The 24069-nt window shown below is 42.5% G+C and overlaps 3 non-coding genes across 3 annotated transcripts; all 3 read left to right on the forward strand.

The window, feature by feature from the left end:
• The first annotated feature begins 2943 nt into the window (after nt 1-2943).
• On the forward strand, nt 2944-3106 carry LOC138496211 (U1 spliceosomal RNA). Its single transcript, XR_011277750.1, has one exon. It is a non-coding gene; the product is annotated as a U1 spliceosomal RNA (small nuclear RNA).
• A 9030-nt stretch (nt 3107-12136) lies between these two features.
• LOC138496208 (U1 spliceosomal RNA) lies at nt 12137-12299 on the forward strand. The gene has a single exon (XR_011277747.1). It is a non-coding gene; the product is annotated as a U1 spliceosomal RNA (small nuclear RNA).
• Nucleotides 12300-21328: 9029 nt separating this feature from the next.
• Nucleotides 21329-21491, forward strand: LOC138496207 (U1 spliceosomal RNA). The gene has a single exon (XR_011277746.1). It is a non-coding gene; the product is annotated as a U1 spliceosomal RNA (small nuclear RNA).
• Nucleotides 21492-24069: the final 2578 nt, after the last annotated feature.

Raw genomic sequence — 24069 nt, forward strand, 5'->3', positions numbered from 1 at the left:
AGGCCTCTATAGATTTGCTCCAGCATTAGGCTGTGTGAATCAGGTACAGGTTAGCAGGTGCAAATCTCTGATTTTATCGTTAATCTCGTTATTTGCTTCCATGCAAATCTTTGTGAATCACTCCACACTTCTATGGAAGAGAGCTAGACTGCTATTGATATAGATGGAGTTGTAAAGATAGATGCATTCACGTTGTCCTTCTAACCCACATCTTTGCCCCAACTCTAAATAAGTCAATGTCATCTGTGATCCCTACTTTGTCTCTTTTAAATATATAGAAGCATGATCTCTTTCCTTCAGGAGTTATTCGGTAAGAATCTACAAAAAAAAAGTCTGGTGGAGCGGAACCAGCAGAATCGGCCCCTGAGCTTTGCTCCACTGGTGGAATGGTATTCCAAAGTGGTTTGACCTTTTTTTCAGGTAATTATGGGGCCGGACCTTAAGGTGATCTCTGATAGGCTGACACCCCAGTCATTCCAGCCCATTAGAAAACATAGGAAATATCACCCTCCTTATTGGCTAAAATGTTTGCATGACAGCAACTTATGGAATTATTGGCCTCTGGGAATGGGAGAATTTTCAAACAATCCTAGAGGCTGAAGTGGGCAAGAAATCAGTACCACAATGTGGGTGGAAAGGGGAGGAATTGGACTTTTCGACCAATTAGGAATTCTGCTCTGTGGTAATGGAACACGTCTTATTAATCACCAGTGTGAGTATTGTATTCGTTGTTTGTGCTGCATGTAAATGGTCCGTGTTGTTGCAGAACGTAAGCCACCCCAACACCCTCTTCCCAAGAAGAAAATGAAGCAGGAATAATTAGGCCGAGTCTCCAATATGAAAACTGATGCCTGCATGTAGGACCTTATGCTTAGTACCCACAATGCAGCCCTACATCTTTAAGCGTGGATGCCGAGGCACAAATAGCTGCTTCTTTCAGGAGCATCCTCTGTCTCATCTCTCCAATTCAACAGATTAACAGTTTTAATCAGGGGATCAGGGTTCAGAGGTCATGAGTGCACCATAGGGACATCATACACCCGGGTTCTTCTGGGCGATTGCATGGACCTGATTCGAACTGGGCCTGCCATCCTCGCAGCAGGTCTTATCCAAATGACCATCGCAGGTGGACTTTTTAATCACCAATATAGGGGATGGTGTGCACAGGGGAGTAGGAGACACACAAAATAAAATATGGGGGGAGTGACAAGGGACAGCATGGCCACATTTCTGCACACCCCAACCCGCTCCAAACTGCCACAGGTCAAAGTGGCAATCCTTAAAGCCCTTATAGAGATGCGTTGTTAGAATTATTTAAAAAACTGAAATAACGTTGAAAGTTTTAGCTACACAGTCATAATTCCAATAAGGTGCAGGTATATCATCTATTGCAAAATATATAAAGATGATTGTAAACACATGTTCATAAAAGCAGTGCTAGGAAATAAGTATGTGTGAACTACTAGAACAAACTTTCAAACTTTTGATATCTTAGAGCAGGGATATTTTAAGGAAAAAAAATCTTAATCTCTTTGAAAATCACAATGTAGATGTAAGCGAGGGGGTTTGGATATTGTTCAATGGACAATTGTTGAACTTGAAGAATGTTTTGAGGGTCACAACAACAATTGTTTGTTTTATATATACAATTAATCAATATTGGAGTGAGATTCCTGCAAATGAGGAAATACAGTTGAGAGATATGTTTCTGCACAGATAGATTCCTGTAACTTTGGGTGTAGTAGGAAGAAGCTTATGTTTGTCTAAAAAAGCAACTTTGGAGTCTTTATCACTGATTTGGTAGGTTATTTATAATGCGCTTAATACCCAGAGGTTTCTAACAATACATTGTTGGAGAAGGCCACACTTCTGGTGTCCTATAGCACTAAGGTGGCAGAGTTTGAAGAAAGTGTGATTCCTGCTCCATTGCCATGCCATTGCTGGGGCCTCAGAGCAATAACAGGGCACTACTGGTAGCAGTTCACTTAAAATGCTGGAGAGAACACATGGTGAACGAGAGGAGACAAAGACAGATACATCCCCACGCCATTAACATGCACACACTATTGCCTCTGTCCCACAACGTTCACAGGCTGCATTAGGAGTGTGGCGTGAGCTGTTGGGTAATTGATGAACCATCTCACCTGTCCAAAAGCAATAACTTAAACCACAAAATCTGCTGTGTATTTTATTTTCATACACTATACTACTTACCACAAACTGATTTATTTACAAAGGTCTGAACAAATGTAAGTCTGCAATGCAAGTATATAAAACACATACAATATGACAAATAGAATAAAAATGTAATTCCATCTTGACCGATTTGCCCCGTCTCCCTTACTTGACTGCTGTCTCCTCTCCTTCACCATCTATCTTTAGAGCCACTGACACAGAGTAAAAAGGGCCAGTTTTTTTTTCAAATTCTTTGATAATCAAGCAGATGTGTTTATGAAAGTCAAGATTTATGGCGTAGACCAGAATAAATTAAACATTATTTTGCTGTTGTTTGTATTTCTCCCGGATCCATGATAGTTAGGGTATATTGCACACGACAACAGGATTCAGCCTTTTCTGAGACATATTGAACTTAGCTAGGTGTTCAGTCATCGATATTAAAGCTTCTCTCCGCCTTAAAGGAAGAATCTGGAACACTTAAGATCCTCTGCAGTAGCTTATCCACGTGTGCTCTTTCTGTGGGAAACATCCTTCAATAGGTATCTACCAATTCTGAGATCAGAGAGTACGCGTGGACGCTTGATAAGGTTATTGGGCAGAGAGGAGGACATATTCAATGTACGTGCATGGACATTTAACCATCATTTTGAAGCTTTTCCCTGGTTGGTGGAAGAGTGGAATGGAAGTGATTGGAAGGTAGGAGTAGGGGGAGAGCGAAAGAAGAGAAGGGGCAGGAGGAGAGTTGTTCACAGATTAGAGTGAGATATACTACCTGGCAGGGGAGCATCTGTGATCAGTAAGGCAGAGCTCCCTGGGTGAGGCTCATCCATTGCACATCGGATTTGCTGACCCCTGCGATGTCCCTAAATGCGGGATACTCGACTGCATTATTTGTGGTAGTGGGGGACTGTGTTCGCGCTTTCCCCTGAAAAATAAAAACAGATTAGAGTGAGAGTGGTGGTAAAAGAAGATTATCATGGTGGAGGAGCCTCTGAAAGAGGGAGTGGGACATATATATGTAGATTATGACCACAAACAAGTCTCCAAATCCAATTTCTTATTTGTCTATTAGCATGTCTGCCATTACCCGTTAGACTCCACTTACAACATGCACTGACAAAGCCTATAGTTTCTGCTGATCTATGTGCATGTTATGGGCTTTGACTTCATAACTCTAGCAATGCATGCTAATTACAAGCAATTTTAATCATAAGCCCATAAATTACAACAAGTTGTCAGCTATTTGGATTATGTTCTCTGGTACTCACACCAAGTACCATATATTGTTACCCAATAACAGGAAATGCCGGCAAAAGACTGGGCACTCACCATGTCAAGGTTTTTTTTTTAATCAATATTCTGAGTATTCATACCTTTACTAGGTTTTGGCATCATTGCACCAGGTTCTTGAACTATTATCATTCAATGCCCAGGCCCATCCATGACACTATGCACAATTAGCATTGAAGTTTCAGTTTCCAGGATGCCCAATTAGCTGGCAGTGTTCGATTCCATTATGCCTGGTTAGAAAAGAAGATTGTGGATATACTATGCCTGGTTAGCATAGCAGTTCGTGGTTCCATTGCACCCAATTTGGACAGCAATGACAGCTTTACTTATGCCCACTTAGCAAAGAATGGTTCTACAAATATGCCAAATTATCACATGATATGGCAGATTCAAATATGTAAAGCTAGCGCAGTAAATCCACATTAAATTAGTTGTAATCACTGTAAAATAAGGCACTGTCACAACCAGCAGCACAGTAAACCCAGACTTCAGTATGCCTAGTTAGCACTGCAATGACATACTCTGTAAGGGCTACCGATGTGTATGTGTGTGTGTAGGTATGTGGGTGTATGTGTGTGTGTGCGCACATTGCAATGAACGGGTGGTGTGTTTGCATTCAGTACAGTGCTGAGGCCATGTGTAATGTAAGGCTGTCGAAGAAGTAGACTGACACAAACATGGCATGATTTGGTTATAGACGTTTGTTTGGGAAAATGGAAAAGAGGTCCTCACTATACCTACCTTCTAAGAGAGGTTTCCCTGCCTTGAAATGTATACTAAAACGGTCTGTCAAAATGTCAGCCAAAGTTTAAACCACTGTTATGTGCCAAAAACCTACTTCTATCCTTCACACTCTAAAATTATTGAGTACAGTTACACACATGTTTCTTCCTTAAGGAGAGTTGCTCCTGCTTCTGGATTGTTGCTTAACCAAAATGTTCCTTAAAAACACCAGGGCAAATTAATCCCTTCCCCTGATTTGCAGGTTACAAAACAGTCTGTACACAATGTTCTCTTGATGAGAATGGCTCCCTTCTCCTGATGTGATTATGTACAAGTTCCAATCGAACCAGCGGGAATGTCTCTTCCCCTGGTTTGTCTTTATACAATGACAACAAGGTCACAGGGAATGTCTCCCTTACCCTGATATCACCAACTTGACTTCGATTTCAGGACCAGAAAAAAGCTCTTCACACACAAAGCCAGGTGGAATAACTCCCTTCCCCTGACATCTCTTTACTTCAACTTTGTTACCAGGAGAATGACTCCCTTCTCCTGGTAATACTTGATATTCAGTGCTTTCAGATTGATACTCGCTTTGCCTTGGTAACTTGCATCTAACACTGCCCCAAATGTTATTATAATCCCAGATCCATTTCTTTTAGTGGATTTATCTTTCCCACTATAGTGAGGAAGATTCCCTCTCTGCTTTAATGTCTCCTTCTTGTGTGAAAGCAAAGAGCAATATATCGAGGCTGAGTACCCCAAAAGGAAATACACCAAACGCAGGTCCAAAAAATACACAGATCTTTATTCTACAACTGAACAGTTTCAAAGGACAAAGCAACAGATAACTATCAGGCCCTCAGTACAACACAGCGAAAACCAGCCCTATTCGGTGTGCTCAGTGAGTGGGACTGTACATCAAAATAGTCGCACCTTTTATACACTCCAAAACATGATGTCCAACCCACTTGCAGGTTAATGAATCTCGGATCTAGGTTTCGTGCCGAGTTCGTGCCTAATTTATGCATCCATACATTTAGGAGTTATCCTTAATACATTTGCCAACAAGTTACAATAGCAACAGTGTGTCTTCGGATTTCACGTTGAGCCTTTGCACATATCTGTATACAATATAGTTAAACAAGTGTTTACATAAGATGCTCAAACAGTATTGTACACGATACATGTTCATGGATTAGTATTGATGGCACAGATAATCCTCTATACAAAGGCCAATGAAGGACAAGGTCTCAGTACATGACCCTAACATTTGGCCTGCGGGCAGGTTAGACATTAACTTGTAGACAGAGGTCAAGACGGCCATGTTACATTCAAAAACGATATTGTCCACCATCTTAGAACACAGGGTGACTTTAGAATAAGAATCTAAAATGGCGGATGCACCTAAAATGTCGGCTTACACAGATCTAAGGTCAGGACCTTGCAACGCGGATTTCCTCGCAAAGCAACTTGGCCTAGGCCAATATATATACATACGATCAAGAGGGTATAATATGATTTTCCGTTCGACAAACCCTCCTTTTGGCCTAAGCCAAGCGCTAAACTACTTCTAATCACTTTACAAATAACTCCACGTCTCAACGTCCATACACTCGGAATCACCATCGGAGATATCTATTGCCATTAGATCAGTTACTAGAATTTCTTTCAACACATATTCATTGGAGTTCTTGTCTGGGGCGTATACCTTACATCCTAATGTACCCATCGCCTGTGCGCAACATCCCAGTAGCATCAAACATATACCAGGAAGACATTGTATACAACAACAAAGGAACAACAGAATTCCCAAAATGATCAGCAAGACCAAAAGTACCTTCCAACCCCAAGATAGCAAGAAGTCCCAGAACCAAGCGCTAAGATCCCATTCTGTATTGCCTTGAAGATAGTTGGGGAGGAATCTGGCTCGAAAACACAGCAAGCGGACCCCACAAATTTACATACCCCTCCTCGTTCAGCCAGGATGACATCTAATGCCATCCAGTTCTGAAGTGCTACTAACCTTATTGCTTTCTGTTCTAAAGTCATATCATAGAATATGTCAGTGGTCCGGTTGATGGTTCTCTCCAGTACTCTCGCTAGTCTCCTTATATCCTCAGAATTGATTATTTGTCCCCAAAATGGCACAAAGTATTTTGCTACGTCTACCAGAACTTGTGCTGGAGTGTCACCATTCTCGTCCCGCCGTGGACGAGACTTTGAAACCTCTACAGTACTGTCTATGAATACCCCAGGTAACAAGATCCCTAAATAACAAGTTCCCTGCCAATCCCTGGGTAACCATGGAAATGCTACATTACTGCAAACAAAGTAGACAGGTTTGCCTACATACAAAGGTCTGTCTTCCCCAGTCAAATTCGCAACGTTGGCGCAACCTTTAAAATCACCCATTGACTGTGTACCATTCCTCTGTATGTAGAAAGAAACTGACTCGGGGCTATGGTTAACAGTGTAGGAAGGAGGCGTGGCATCCATATTGCCTGTAGGAGCCATTTTAAAAGAAATCAAGGATTGAAAAGGACGAGACAGTCTATCAGAAGGCCTAATAGCATTAACCTTATTCCTTTTTGCAAAGAGTGAGCATCCCAGGGGAGTCAGAACACGTTTTTCAAACTGATTCAAATTAGTCCCATCAAAGTTCCCTCAGATGCTATCGTTTCAGCGACCAAAGAATAGTGCTCTAAGAGAAGCATAGCATGCAGTTGTCAAAGGTAAAGGATGAATATACCAACCTAGCCCCTTATCCCTGTGTTGCGGTAAATGTGAACAGACCCAACAGTTGGACTTATTAAATATGGCATGTGTAGCATTCATGATAAGTTATAATGTGTTGTAATGATATCTCTGTCTGTGCTGAGAGTCCCTAGGAGATAGAGTGTGCAGATGCACAAATGGAGTAGAAACAGTAGGTACATTTTCAGTCGGCAACAAATTCTCAAGCGGATGTACCTCTTCCAGATACCAGAAGCCTAAAACAATGACTATTATAAAACCAATTAACATTATCACAAAACAGCAGTATGTTTTTGGGGCCCACATAGCTAAGTGTTCATTTCCATAACTGGTCACACAGTCTTTTCTCTTTTCCATACGAGCGGAAGCGGTTGCAGGCATTGTAGTCTTCAAACAAAAAACACCAATGTTTTTAGCTGGCAACCTCCAGGCCGAGCGTCTTCTTAGTCCTTCCACAAACCCTAGCCAACAGAATCCTCTTTTTCAAACAATTGATTGGGCCAAAAGCAAGCCCTTGATGACTTTCTTTTTCTCCGAGCGCACAGCCGAACCGTGCCGTAAGTCTATTTCCTTGGACGCAGATCGTACCTTTTGATCCCTGGTACTGATTGATCCGTGAACAATGTGTCATCACTTCCCACTGGAAGCGGCGAGTGAACAGAAGTAAGGTTAGAGGCACAATTGGGGATCGCCTCTGAAAACAAAATGGTTGGAGAGTGTGGGGGTGGAATGGCTGTTTCCCCAGACCTCACAGGATCAGGGAGAATCCCTGACACACTTTCGATGCTAGTTACTGCTTTGGGATCGTTGGTTGCGGTACTGGTGGGGGTTCTGCTTCTTCTGTATCGTATGGCACTGGGTGTGGAATTTTTTTGGTGTGTGTCGCGTGGATCCAATTTTTCCGCCCTGACACTTGCACCGCCATCTGTGTGACCAGTAGGACCTGGAAGGGCCCCCGCCACCGAGGTGCAAGGCAAGATGATCGCTCAAAGGATTTTGTGAGGACCCACTCCCCAGGTCGTATGCTGTGACCGGGGCCTACGTATCATACTGGTAAAGCCTCTCGCACCTGGTGATAAATCAAATACAAGTTTTTAGTCAACTGGCTGCAGTAATCTGAAAGAAGTACATTTTTAACATTTCTCAAGGAACAACATTTTGGAAGGTTCCAGATATTACCAGGCCTCCCCATTACCACCTCAAAGGGAGAGAGCCCAGTCTTAGTTTGAGGGGTTGTACGCATTAACAACACGATTGGTAAGGCGTCCGGCCATTTTAGTTTGTTGCCGGCACACGTCTTAACAAGCTTGTTTTTGATGATGCTGTTGTGTCTTTCCACTAGTCCGGCACTCTGAGCGTGTCTGGCCAAATGGAACCGTTTATCGATCTGTAATATCCGTGCATATCTGCAGAATTACAGCAGCGATAAAATGTGGACCAATGTCCGACCAGATGACTCTTGGTATCCCGAACCTTGGGAAGTATTCTTTTAAGATAGTCTTTTCAGTAGTCATGGCTGTAGCGTCTTTAACAGGAAAAGAGTCGACCCATTTGCTGAAAGCACAGATGACAACTAGCACGTACTTCCGGTTGTTACATCGTTCCATTTCAATAAAATCAAAGTGTATAACCTCAAAAGGGACAGAAGGTTGACCAAAACTTCCCCCGGAGTTGATGTTCCCTTTCCCACATTATGCTGTAAACAGATCATGCAGACTTGAACAAAGTGTTCAGCTACCTTAGAGATTTTGTCGTTTGCCCATACTTTGTCAACATTTTTGTGATTTTGCTTGCACATATATGTGTGGGACCATGAGCCATAACAACCATCATCATAATGTATGCGTCGGGAAGCAGCCATTCCCCTTCAACTCTGTCCACCCAACACCCATCATCATCAAGTTTCCCCAAGCCCTCAGCCCACTTCTAAGACTCTTCTAATGTAGCATCGGCTTGGATATCTCTTACAGAATCAATACCCTCATCCATAGTACAGGCATTTGTGGCTTCCCTCAAAGTATACATGTCTGAAGAGAGATCAGTGGCAGTCTGTTTAGCTATCTGATCAGCAAAAGCGTTCCCTTTTCCTACATCATCTACAATCTTTTGATGCGCTGCACATTTTACAATAGCCAGCTGAGTAGGGAGTGGAAGCGCTGAGAGTAGCCGTACTATCAGGGAGCCATGCTGGATCTTTGTACCATGTGAAGTTAAGAACCCTCTTTCTGACCAAAGTCTCCCAAAGTTGTGAACCACCCCAAAGGCATACTGACTATCAGTGTATATATTCACAGTAAGCCCTTCGGAAAGTTTGCAACCTCGGGTCAAAGCTATAATCTCTGCAGCGTGCGCAGAGTTATGCGTGATTCTCTTGGTTTCCACGAACGTGCTCATGGTAGTGATTGCATAAGCAGCTGTGGATGTAACATACAGAAGTTTGAAGCAGGAGCCATTGCAAAACAGCTCCCCTTGTGGACTGTTCAGAGGAGTATCTTTTAGATCAATTCTACCCTTTGTCTCTTGTTTGGTAGTGTAAAGGCAGTCATATGACTCTTTGTCACTGCAAGCAGTACCTTGCCGGAAAGGTAAAAGTTCAGCCGGATTAAGAACACAACACCTCTTAATTTGTATGTGTGGTGCAAACAAGATCAATTCATATCTCGTCAACCGTGCGGAAGTGAGGTGTTGTGTCTGAGTTCTGTTCAGTAGAACATCTACAGAGTGAGGTACCATTAGGGTTAAAGCATGGCCTAGGACCATTCCCTCACTCTGATTTACAGACGCAGCAGCAGCAGCGACAGCTCGCAAACATCTTGGCAAAGCACATGCTACAGGATCGAGGGCGGAGGAAAAGTAACCGCATGGCCTATTCCTCCCTCCATGTTCCTGTGTTAATACAGCAAAGCACATCCATCACATCCATGCAAAAACAACACAAAGGCCCTTTCATAATTTGGTGTGCCCAAAACCGGTGCCGAGCACTATGCAGTCTTGAGAAAATCAAATGCACGCTGGTGATCCATGTTCCACGGCAATGACGAAGAAATGCACTTCTTCGTCAGAGCCAACATCGGCTTAATCATTAACGAAAAGTTGGGGATCCACTGCCTACAGTAAGAAGCCATTCCTATTAAGGCTCTAACTTCTTTCTGTGTATTTGGGACAGTTAGAAATTAGTTTTATCCATTCAGGCATCAATCTTCTTCCCTCCTTTGACAGGAGATAGCCTAGATAGACGTCCTCCTGGCAACAATATTGCATTTTTTTTTACCGAAGGTTTATGTCCGTGTTTAGCCATGTGAATAACTAACAACACAGTGCCCTCCTTACAAGCGCTTTCTGAGTCGGCAGCTAAAAGCAAGTCATCAACATATTGAAGCAGAGTACAAGTAGAGGGCAAATCAAGGGTATCGAGCTGCTCTTTCAAAGCCCTACTGTAGATGCTAAGACTTTCTGTGTAACCTTGTGGTGCACAGGTAAATGAGAAGGAGCGTCCCCCTAAGATGAACGCAAACACATATCTACTGTCCTTGTGTATAGGAATTCTAAAGAAAGCATTCTTTAGATCCACAACACTAAAGTAAGTAGCTGAAGCCGGAATCATAGTCAATATCATCGTCAAATAAGGCACAATTGGAAACTGTTGAGTGACAATCTTATTGATAGCACGCAAACCAATTATGAAACAAAAAGGAATTGCATTATCGCCTTTTTTGTACACGGCAAAATCGGACTATTGCACAAACTACCTGCAATTTCCTCATTCACTCCTCGATGCACAAAATCGGAGACAATGCATTTCAAAGCTTGCTCACCATTGATCGAGATCTTATACTGTGGAATATGTGGCAGCTTCACTCCATGTTTCAAGACAATTTTAACAGGCTCAATTTTAAGGCATTTAATTCCTTCAAAAGATTCAACCCCAGCAAATTCGTAAATTTACGATGTTTCTGCACAGATAGATTCCTGTAACTTTGGGTGTAGTAGGAAGAAGCTTATGTTTGTTTAAAAAAGCAACTTTGGAGTCTTTATCACTGATTTGGTAGGTTATTTATAATGCGCTTAATACCCAGAGGTTTCTAACAATACATTGTTGGAGAAGGCCACACTTCTGGTGTCCTATAGCACTAAGGTGGCAGAGTTTGAAGAAAGTGTGATTCCTGCTCCATTGCCATGCCATTGCTGGGGCCTCAGAGCAATAACAGGGCACTACTGGTAGCAGTTCACTTAAAATGCTGGAGAGAACACATGGTGAACGAGAGGAGACAAAGACAGATACATCCCCACACCATTAACATGCACACACCATTGCCTCTGTCCCACAACGTTCACAGGCTGCATTAGGAGTGTGGCGTGAGCTGTTGGGTAATTGATGAACCATCTCACCTGTCCAAAAGCAATAACTTAAACCACAAAATCTGCTGTGTATTTTATTTTCATACACTATACTACTTACCACAAACTGATTTATTTACAAAGGTCTGAACAAATGTAAGTCGGCAATGCAAGTATATAAAACACATACAATATGACAAATAGAATAAAAATGTAATTCCATCTTGACCGATTTGCCCCGTCTCCCTTACTTGACTGCTGTCTCCTCTCCTTCACCATCTATCTTTAGAGCCACTGACACAGAGTAAAAAGGGCCAGTTTTTTTTTCAAATTCTTTGATAATCAAGCAGATGTGTTTATGAAAGTCAAGATTTATGGCGTAGACCAGAATAAATTAAACATTATTTTGCTGTTGTTTGTATTTCTCCCGGATCCATGATAGTTAGGGTATATTGCACACGACAACAGGATTCAGCCTTTTCTGAGACATATTGAACTTAGCTAGGTGTTCAGTCATCGATATTAAAGCTTCTCTCCGCCTTAAAGGAAGAATCTGGAACACTTAAGATCCTCTGCAGTAGCTTATCCACGTGTGCTCTTTCTGTGGGAAACATCCTTCAATAGGTATCTACCAATTCTGAGATCAGAGAGTACGCGTGGATGCTTGATAAGGTTATTGGGCAGAGAGGAGGACATATTCAATGTACGTGCATGGACATTTAACCATCATTTTGAAGCTTTTCCCTGGTTGGTGGAAGAGTGGAATGGAAGTGATTGGAAGGTAGGAGTAGGGGGAGAGCGAAAGAAGAGAAGGGGCAGGAGGAGAGTTGTTCACAGATTAGAGTGAGATATACTACCTGGCAGGGGAGCATCTGTGATCAGTAAGGCAGAGCTCCCTGGGTGAGGCTCATCCATTGCACATCGGATTTGCTGACCCCTGCGATGTCCCTAAATGCGGGATACTCGACTGCATTATTTGTGGTAGTGGGGGACTGCGTTCGCGCTTTCCCCTGAAAAATAAAAACAGATTAGAGTGAGAGTGGTGGTAAAAGAAGATTATCATGGTGGAGGAGCCTCTGAAAGAGGGAGTGGGACATATATATGTAGATTATGACCACAAACAAGTCTCCAAATCCAATTTCTTATTTGTCTATTAGCATGTCTGCCATTACCCGTTAGACTCCACTTACAACATGCACTGACAAAGCCTATAGTTTCTGCTGATCTATGTGCATGTTATGGGCTTTGACTTCATAACTCTAGCAATGCATGCTAATTACAAGCAATTTTAATCATAAGCCCATAAATTACAACAAGTTGTCAGCTATTTGGATTATGTTCTCTGGTACTCACACCAAGTACCATATATTGTTACCCAATAACAGGAAATGCCGGCAAAAGACTGGGCACTCACCATGTCAAGGTTTTTTTTTTTAATCAATATTCTGAGTATTCATACCTTTACTAGGTTTTGGCATCATTGCACCAGGTTCTTGAACTATTATCATTCAATGCCCAGGCCCATCCATGACACTATGCACAATTAGCATTGAAGTTTCAGTTTCCAGGATGCCCAATTAGCTGGCAGTGTTCGATTCCATTATGCCTGGTTAGAAAAGAAGATTGTGGATATACTATGCCTGGTTAGCATAGCAGTTCGTGGTTCCATTGCACCCAATTTGGACAGCAATGACAGCTTTACTTATGCCCACTTAGCAAAGAATGGTTCTACAAATATGCCAAATTATCACATGATATGGCAGATTCAAATATGTAAAGCTAGCGCAGTAAATCCACATTAAATTAGTTGTAATCACTGTAAAATAAGGCACTGTCACAACCAGCAGCACAGTAAACCCAGACTTCAGTATGCCTAGTTAGCACTGCAATGACATACTCTGTAAGGGCTACCGATGTGTATGTGTGTGTGTAGGTATGTGGGTGTATGTGTGTGTGTGCGCACATTGCAATGAACGGGTGGTGTGTTTGCATTCAGTACAGTGCTGAGGCCATGTGTAATGTAAGGCTGTCGAAGAAGTAGACTGACACAAACATGGCATGATTTGGTTATAGACGTTTGTTTGGGAAAATGGAAAAGAGGTCCTCACTATACCTACCTTCTAAGAGAGGTTTCCCTGCCTTGAAATGTATACTAAAACGGTCTGTCAAAATGTCAGCCAAAGTTTAAACCACTGTTATGTGCCAAAAACCTACTTCTATCCTTCACACTCTAAAATTATTGAGTACAGTTACACACATGTTTCTTCCTTAAGGAGAGTTGCTCCTGCTTCTGGATTGTTGCTTAACCAAAATGTTCCTTAAAAACACCAGGGCAAATGAATCCCTTCCCCTGATTTGCAGGTTACAAAACAGTCTGTACACAATGTTCTCTTGATGAGAATGGCTCCCTTCTCCTGATGTGATTATGTACAAGTTCCAATCGAACCAGCGGGAATGTCTCTTCCCCTGGTTTGTCTTTATACAATGACAACAAGGTCACAGGGAATGTCTCCCTTACCCTGATATCACCAACTTGACTTCGATTTCAGGACCAGAAAAATGCTCTTCACACACAAAGCCAGGTGGAATAACTCCCTTCCCCTGACATCTCTTTACTTCAACTTTGTTACCAGGAGAATGACTCCCTTCTCCTGGTAATACTTGATATTCAGTGCTTTCAGATTGATACTCGCTTTGCCTTGGTAACTTGCATCTAACACTGCCCCAAATGTTATTATAATCCCAGATCCATTTCTTGTAGTGGATTTATCTTTCCCACTATAGTGAGGAAGATTCCCTCTCTGCTTTAATGTCTCCTTCTTGTGTGAAAGCAAAGAGCAATATATCGAGGCTGAGTACCCCAAAAGGAAATACACCAAACGCAGGTCCAAAAAATACACAGATCTTTATTCTACAACTGAACAGTTTCAAAGGACAAAGCAACAGATAACTATCAGGCCCTCAGTACAACACAGCGAAAACCAGCCCTATTCGGTGTGCTCAGTGAGTGGGACTGTACATCAAAATAGTCGCACCTTTTATACACTCCAAAACATGATGTCCAACCCACTTGCAGGTTAATGAATCTCGGATCTAGGTTTCGTGCCGAGTTCGTGCCTAATTTATGCATCCATACATTTAGGAGTTATCCTTAATACATTTGCCAACAAGTTACAATAGCAACAGTGTGTCTTCGGATTTCACGTTGAGCCTTTGCACATATCTGTATACAATATAGTTAAACAAGTGTTTACATAAGATGCTCAAACAGTATTGTACACGATACATGTTCATGGATTAGTATTGATGGCACAGATAATCCTCTATACAAAGGCCAATGAAGGACAAGGTCTCAGTACATGACCCTAACATTTGGCCTGCGGGCAGGTTAGACATTAACTTGTAGACAGAGGTCAAGACGGCCATGTTACATTCAAAAACGATATTGTCCACCATCTTAGAACACAGGGTGACTTTAGAATAAGAATCTAAAATGGCGGATGCACCTAAAATGTCGGCTTACACAGATCTAAGGTCAGGACCTTGCAACGCGGATTTCCTCGCAAAGCAACTTGGCCTAGGCCAATATATATACATACGATCAAGAGGGTATAATATGATTTTCCGTTCGAAAAACCCTCCTTTTGGCCTAAGCCAAGCGCTAAACTACTTCTAATCACTTTACAAATAACTCCACGTCTCAACGTCCATACACTCGGAATCACCATCGGAGATATCTATTGCCATTAGATCAGTTACTAGAATTTCTTTCAACACATATTCATTGGAGTTCTTGTCTGGGGCGTATACCTTACATCCTAATGTACCCATCGCCTGTGCGCAACATCCCAGTAGCATCAAACATATACCAGGAAGACATTGTATACAACAACAAAGGAACAACAGAATTCCCAAAATGATCAGCAAGACCAAAAGTACCTTCCAACCCCAAGATAGCAAGAAGTCCCAGAACCAAGCGCTAAGATCCCATTCTGTATTGCCTTGAAGATAGTTGGGGAGGAATCTGGCTCGAAAACACAGCAAGCGGACCCCACAAATTTACATACCCCTCCTCGTTCAGCCAGGATGACATCTAATGCCATCCAGTTCTGAAGTGCTACTAACCTTATTGCTTTCTGTTCTAAAGTCATATCATAGAATATGTCAGTGGTCCGGTTGATGGTTCTCTCCAGTACTCTCGCTAGTCTCCTTATATCCTCAGAATTGATTATTTGTCCCCAAAATGGCACAAAGGATTTTGCTACGTCTACCAGAACTTGTGCTGGAGTGTCACCATTCTCGTCCCGCCGTGGACGAGACTTTGAAACCTCTACAGTACTGTCTATGAATACCCCAGGTAACAAGATCCCTAAATAACAAGTTCCCTGCCAATCCCTGGGTAACCATGGAAATGCTACATTACTGCAAACAAAGTAGACAGGTTTGCCTACATACAAAGGTCTGTCTTCCCCAGTCAAATTCGCAACATTGGCGCAACCTTTAAAATCACCCATTGACTGTGTACCATTCCTCTGTATGTAGAAAGAAACTGACTCGGGGCTATGGTTAACAGTGTAGGAAGGAGGCGTGGCATCCATATTGCCTGTAGGAGCCATTTTAAAAGAAATCAAGGATTGAAAAGGACGAGACAGTCTATCAGAAGGCCTAATAGCATTAACCTTATTCCTTTTTGCAAAGAGTGAGCATCCCAGGGGAGTCAGAACACGTTTTTCAAACTGATTCAAATTAGTCCCATCAAAGTTCCCTCAGATGCTATCGTTTCAGCGACCAAAGAATAGTGCTCTAAGAGAAGCATAGCATGCAGTTGTCAAAGGTAAAGGATGAATATACCAACCTAGCCCCTTATCCCTGTGTTGCGGTAAATGTGAACAGACCCAACAGTTGGACTTATTAAATATGGCATGTGTAGCATTCATGATAAGTTATAATGTGGTGTAATGATATCTCTGTCTGTGCTGAGAGTCCCTAGGAGATAGAGTGTGCAGATGCACAAATGGAGTAGAAACAGTAGGTACATTTTCAGTCGGCAACAAATTCTCAAGCGGATGTACCTCTTCCAGATACCAGAAGCCTAAAACAATGACTATTATAAAACCAATTAACATTATCACAAAACAGCAGTATGTTTTTGGGGCCCACATAGCTAAGTGTTCATTTCCATAACTGGTCACACAGTCTTTTCTCTTTTCCATACGAGCGGAAGCGGTTGCAGGCATTGTAGTCTTCAAACAAAAAACACCAATGTTTTTAGCTGGCAACCTCCAGGCCGAGCGTCTTCTTAGTCCTTCCACAAACCCTAGCCAACAGAATCCTCTTTTTCAAACAATTGATTGGGCCAAAAGCAAGCCCTTGATGACTTTCTTTTTCTCCGAGCGCACAGCCGAACCGTGCCGTAAGTCTATTTCCTTGGACGCAGATCGTACCTTTTGATCCCTGGTACTGATTGATCCGTGAACAATGTGTCATCACTTCCCACTGGAAGCGGCGAGTGAACAGAAGTAAGGTTAGAGGCACAATTGGGGATCGCCTCTGAAAACAAAATGGTTGGAGAGTGTGGGGGTGGAATGGCTGTTTCCCCAGACCTCACAGGATCAGGGAGAATCCCTGACACACTTTCGATGCTAGTTACTGCTTTGGGATCGTTGGTTGCGGTACTGGTGGGGGTTCTGCTTCTTCTGTATCGTATGGCACTGGGTGTGGAATTTTTTTGGTGTGTGTCGCGTGGATCCAATTTTTCCGCCCTGACACTTGCACCGCCATCTGTGTGACCAGTAGGACCTGGAAGGGCCCCCGCCACCGAGGTGCAAGGCAAGATGATCGCTCAAAGGATTTTGTGAGGACCCACTCCCCAGGTCGTATGCTGTGACCGGGGCCTACGTATCATACTGGTAAAGCCTCTCGCACCTGGTGATAAATCAAATACAAGTTTTTAGTCAACTGGCTACAGTAATCTGAAAGAAGTACATTTTTAACATTTCTCAAGGAACAACATTTTGGAAGGTTCCAGATATTAGCAGGCCTCCCCATTACCACCTCAAAGGGAGAGAGCCCAGTCTTAGTTTGAGGGGTTGTACGCATTAACAACACGATTGGTAAGGCGTCCGGCCATTTTAGTTTGTTGCCGGCACACGTCTTAACAAGCTTGTTTTTGATGATGCTGTTGTGTCTTTCCACTAGTCCGGCACTCTGAGCGTGTCTGGCCAAATGGAACCGTTTATCGATCTGTAATATCCGTGCATATCTGCAGAATTACAGCAGCGATAAAATGTGGACCAATGTCCGACCAGATGACTCTTGGTATCCCGAACCTTGGGAAGTATTCTTTTAAGATAGTCTTTTCAGTAGTCATGGCTGTAGCGTCTTTAACAGGAAAAGAGTCGACCCATTTGCTGAAAGCACAGATGACAACTAGCACGTACTTCCGGTTGTTACATCGTTCCATTTCAATAAAATCAAAGTGTATAACCTCAAAAGGGACAGAAGGTTGACCAAAACTTCCCCCGGAGTTGATGTTCCCTTTCCCACATTATGCTGTAAACAGATCATGCAGACTTGAACAAAGTGTTCAGCTACCTTAGAGATTTTGTCGTTTGCCCATACTTTGTCAACATTTTTGTGATTTTGCTTGCACATATATGTGTGGGACCATTAGCCATAACAACCATCATCATAATGTATGCGTCGGGAAGCAGCCATTCCCCTTCAACTCTGTCCACCCAACACCCATCATCATCAAGTTTCCCCAAGCCCTCAGCCCACTTCTAAGACTCTTCTAATGTAGCATCGGCTTGGATATCTCTTACAGAATCAATACCCTCATCCATAGTACAGGCATTTGTGGCTTCCCTCAAAGTATACATGTCTGAAGAGAGATCAGTGGCAGTCTGTTTAGCTATCTGATCAGCAAAAGCGTTCCCTTTTCCTACATCATCTACAATCTTTTGATGCGCTGCACATTTTACAATAGCCAGCTGAGTAGGGAGTGGAAGCGCTGAGAGTAGCCGTACTATCAGGGAGCCATGCTGGATCTTTGTACCATGTGAAGTTAAGAACCCTCTTTCTGACCAAAGTCTCCCAAAGTTGTGAACCACCCCAAAGGCATACTGACTATCAGTGTATATATTCACAGTAAGCCCTTCGGAAAGTTTGCAACCTCGGGTCAAAGCTATAATCTCTGCAGCGTGCGCAGAGTTATGCGTGATTCTCTTGGTTTCCACGAACGTGCTCATGGTAGTGATTGCATAAGCAGCTGTGGATGTAACATACAGAAGTTTGAAGCAGGAGCCATTGCAAAACAGCTCCCCTTGTGGACTGTTCAGAGGAGTATCTTTTAGATCAATTCTACCCTTTGTCTCTTGTTTGGTAGTGTAAAGGCAGTCATATGACTCTTTGTCACTGCAAGCAGTACCTTGCCGGAAAGGTAAAAGTTCAGCCGGATTAAGAGCACAACACCTCTTAATTTGTATGTGTGGTGCAAACAAGATCAATTCATATCTCGTCAACCGTGCGGAAGTGAGGTGTTGTGTCTGAGTTCTGTTCAGTAGAACATCTACAGAGTGAGGTACCATTAGGGTTAAAGCATGGCCTAGGACCATTCCCTCACTCTGATTTACAGACGCAGCAGCAGCAGCGACAGCTCGCAAACATCTTGGCAAAGCACATGCTACAGGATCGAGGGCGGAGGAAAAGTAACCGCATGGCCTATTCCTCCCTCCATGTTCCTGTGTTAATACAGCAAAGCACATCCATCACATCCATGCAAAAACAACACAAAGGCCCTTTCATAATTTGGTGTGCCCAAAACCGGTGCCGAGCACTATGCAGTCTTGAGAAAATCAAATGCACGCTGGTGATCCATGTTCCACGGCAATGACGAAGAAATGCACTTCTTCGTCAGAGCCAACATCGGCTTAATCATTAACGAAAAGTTGGGGATCCACTGCCTACAGTAAGAAGCCATTCCTATCAAGGCTCTAACTTCTTTCTGTGTATTTGGGACAGTTAGAAATTAGTTTTATCCATTCAGGCATCAATCTTCTTCCCTCCTTTGACAGGAGATAGCCTAGATAGGCGACCTCCTGGCAACAATATTGCATTTTTTTTTACCGAAGGTTTATGTCCGTGTTTAGCCATGTGAATAACTAACAACACAGTGCCCTCCTTACAAGCGCTTTCTGAGTCGGCAGCTAAAAGCAAGTCATCAACATATTGAAGCAGAGTACAAGTAGAGGGCAAATCAAGGGTATCGAGCTGCTCTTTCAAAGCCCTACTGTAGATGCTAAGACTTTCTGTGTAACCTTGTGGTGCACAGGTAAATGAGAAGGAGCGTCCCCCTAAGATGAACGCAAACACATATCTACTGTACTTGTGTATAGGAATTCTAAAGAAAGCATTCTTTAGATCCACAACACTAAAGTAAGTAGCTGAAGCCGGAATCATAGTCAATATCATCGTCAAATAAGGCACAATTGGAAACTGTTGAGCGACAATCTTATTGATAGCACGCAAACCAATTATGAAACAAAAAGGAATTGCATTATCGCCTTTTTTGTACACGGCAAAATCGGACTATTGCACAAACTACCTGCAATTTCCTCATTCACTCCTCGATGCACAAAATCGGAGACAATGCATTTCAAAGCTTGCTCACCATTGATCGAGATCTTATACTGTGGAATATGTGGCAGCTTCACTCCATGTTTCAAGACAATTTTAACAGGCTCAATTTTAAGGCATTTAATTCCTTCAAAAGATTCAACCCCAGCAAATTCGTAAATTTACGATGTTTCTGCACAGATAGATTCCTGTAACTTTGGGTGTAGTAGGAACAAGCTTATGTTTGTCTAAAAAAGCAACTTTGGAGTCTTTATCACTGATTTGGTAGGTTATTTATAATGCGCTTAATACCCAGAGGTTTCTAACAATACATTGTTGGAGAAGGCCACACTTCTGGTGTCCTATAGCACTAAGGTGGCAGAGTTTGAAGAAAGTGTGATTCCTGCTCCATTGCCATGCCATTGCTGGGGCCTCAGAGCAATAACAGGGCACTACTGGTAGCAGTTCACTTAAAATGCTGGAGAGAACACATGGTGAACGAGAGGAGACAAAGACAGATACATCCCCACGCCATTAACATGCACACACCATTGCCTCTGTCCCACAACGTTCACAGGCTGCATTAGGAGTGTGGCGTGAGCTGTTGGGTAATTGATGAACCATCTCACCTGTCCAAAAGCAATAACTTAAACCACAAAATCTGCTGTGTATTTTATTTTCATACACTATACTACTTACCACAAACTGATTTATTTACAAAGGTCTGAACAAATGTAAGTCGGCAATGCAAGTATATAAAACACATACAATATGACAAATAGAATAAAAATGTAATTCCATCTTGACCGATTTGCCCCGTCTCCCTTACTTGACTGCTGTCTCCTCTCCTTCACCATCTATCTTTAGAGCCACTGACACAGAGTAAAAAGGGCCAGTTTTTTTTCAAATTCTTTGATAATCAAGCAGATGTGTTTATGAAAGTCAAGATTTATGGCGTAGACCAGAATAAATTAAACATTATTTTGCTGTTGTTTGTATTTTCCCGGATCCATGATAGTTAGGGTATATTGCACACGACAACAGGATTCAGCCTTTTCTGAGACATATTGAACTTAGCTAGGTGTTCAGTCATCGATATTAAAGCTTCTCTCCGCCTTAAAGGAAGAATCTGGAACACTTAAGATCCTCTGCAGTAGCTTATCCACGTGTGCTCTTTCTGTGGGAAACATCCTTCAATAGGTATCTACCAATTCTGAGATCAGAGAGTACGCGTGGACGCTTGATAAGGTTATTGGGCAGAGAGGAGGACATATTCAATGTACGTGCATGGACATTTAACCATCATTTTGAAGCTTTTAACTGGTTGGTGGAAGAGTGGAATGGAAGTGATTGGAAGGTAGGAGTAGGGGGAGAGCGAAAGAAGAGAAGGGGCAGGAGGAGAGTTGTTCACAGATTAGAGTGAGATATACTACCTGGCAGGGGAGCATCTGTGATCAGTAAGGCAGAGCTCCCAGGGTGAGGCTCATCCATTGCACATCGGATTTGCTGACCCCTGCGATGTCCCTAAATGCGGGATACTCGACTGCATTATTTGTGGTAGTGGGGGACTGCGTTCGCGCTTTCCCCTGAAAAATAAAAACAGATTAGAGTGAGAGTGGTGGTAAAAGAAGATTATCATGGTGGAGGAGCCTCTGAAAGAGGGAGTGGGACATATATATGTAGATTATGACCACAAACAAGTCTCCAAATCCAATTTCTTATTTGTCTATTAGCATGTCTGCCATTACCCGTTAGACTCCACTTACAACATGCACTGACAAAGCCTATAGTTTCTGCTGATCTATGTGCATGTTTTGGGCTTTGACTTCATAACTCTAGCAATGCATGCTAATTACAAGCAATTTTAATCATAAGCCCATAAATTACAACAAGTTGTCAGCTATTTGGATTATGTTCTCTGGTACTCACACCAAGTACCATATATTGTTACCCAATAACAGGAAATGCCGGCAAAAGACTGGGCACTCACCATGTCAAGGTTTTTTTTTTAATCAATATTCTGAGTATTCATACCTTTACTAGGTTTTGGCATCATTGCACCAGGTTCTTGAACTATTATCATTCAATGCCCAGGCCCATCCATGACACTATGCACAATTAGCATTGAAGTTTCAGTTTCCAGGATGCCCAATTAGCTGGCAGTGTTCGATTCCATTATGCCTGGTTAGAAAAGAAGATTGTGGATATACTATGCCTGGTTAGCATAGCAGTTCGTGGTTCCATTGCACCCAATTTGGACAGCAATGACAGCTTTACTTATGCCCACTTAGCAAAGAATGGTTCTACAAATATGCCAAATTATCACATGATATGGCAGATTCAAATATGTAAAGCTAGCGCAGTAAATCCACATTAAATTAGTTGTAATCACTGTAAAATAAGGCACTGTCACAACCAGCAGCACAGTAAACCCAGACTTCAGTATGCCTAGTTAGCACTGCAATGACATACTCTGTAAGGGCTACCGATGTGTATGTGTGTGTGTAGGTATGTGGGTGTATGTGTGTGTGTGCGCACATTGCAATGAACGGGTGGTGTGTTTGCATTCAGTACAGTGCTGAGGCCATGTGTAATGTAAGGCTGTCGAAGAAGTAGACTGACACAAACATGGCATGATTTGGTTATAGACGTTTGTTTGGGAAAATGGAAAAGAGGTCCTCACTATACCTACCTTCTAAGAGAGGTTTCCCTGCCTTGAAATGTATACTAAAACGGTCTGTCAAAATGTCAGCCAAAGTTTAAACCACTGTTATGTGCCAAAAACCTACTTCTATCCTTCACACTCTAAAATTATTGAGTACAGTTACACACATGTTTCTTCCTTAAGGAGAGTTGCTCCTGCTTCTGGATTGTTGCTTAACCAAAATGTTCCTTAAAAACACCAGGGCAAATGAATCCCTTCCCCTGATTTGCAGGTTACAAAACAGTCTGTACACAATGTTCTCTTGATGAGAATGGCTCCCTTCTCCTGATGTGATTATGTACAAGTTCCAATAGAACCAGCGGGAATGTCTCTTCCCCTGGTTTGTCTTTATACAATGACAACAAGGTCACAGGGAATGTCTCCCTTACCCTCATATCACCAACTTGACTTCGATTTCAGGACCAGAAAAAAGCTCTTCACACACAAAGCCAGGTGGAATAACTCCCTTCCCCTGACATCTCTTTACTTCAACTTTGTTACCAGGAGAATGACTCCCTTCTCCTGGTAATACTTGATATTCAGTGCTTTCAGATTGATACTCGCTTTGCCTTGGTAACTTGCATCTAACACTGCCCCAAATGTTATTATAATCCCAGATCCATTTCTTGTAGTGGATTTATCTTTCCCACTATAGTGAGGAAGATTCCCTCTCTGCTTTAATGTCTCCTTCTTGTGTGAAAGCAAAGAGCAATATATCGAGGCTGAGTACCCCAAAAGGAAATACACCAAACGCAGATCCAAAAAATACACAGATCTTTATTCTACAACTGAACAGTTTCAAAGGACAAAGCAACAGATAACTATCAGGCCCTCAGTACAACACAGCGAAAACCAGCCCTGTTCGGTGTGCTCAGTGAGTGGGACTGTACATCAAAATAGTCGCACCTTTTATACACTCCAAAACATGATGTCCAGCCCACTTGCAGGTTAATGAATCTCGGATCTAGGTTTCGTGCCGAGTTCGTGCCTAATTTATGCATCCATACATTTAGGAGTTATCCTTAATACATTTGCCAACAAGTTACAATAGCAACAGTGTGTCTTCGGATTTCACGTTGAGCCTTTGCACATATCTGTATACAATATAGTTAAACAAGTGTTTACATAAGATGCTCAAACAGTATTGTACACGATACATGTTCATGGATTAGTATTGATGGCACAGATAATCCTCTATACAAAGGCCAATGAAGGACAAGGTCTCAGTACATGACCCTAACATTTGGCCTGCGGGCAGGTTAGACATTAACTTGTAGACAGAGGTCAAGACGGCCATGTTACATTCAAAAACGATATTGTCCACCATCTTAGAACACAGGGTGACTTTAGAATAAGAATCTAAAATGGCGGATGCACCTAAAATGTCGGCTTACACAGATCTAAGGTCAGGACCTTGCAACGCGGATTTCCTCGCAAAGCAACTTGGCCTAGGCCAATATATA

This window comes from Ambystoma mexicanum, chromosome 10, assembly GCF_040938575.1.
Source record: "Ambystoma mexicanum isolate Mex_15411 chromosome 10, UKY_AmexF1_1, whole genome shotgun sequence".
In the NCBI taxonomy this organism is placed as follows: domain Eukaryota; kingdom Metazoa; phylum Chordata; class Amphibia; order Caudata; family Ambystomatidae; genus Ambystoma; species Ambystoma mexicanum.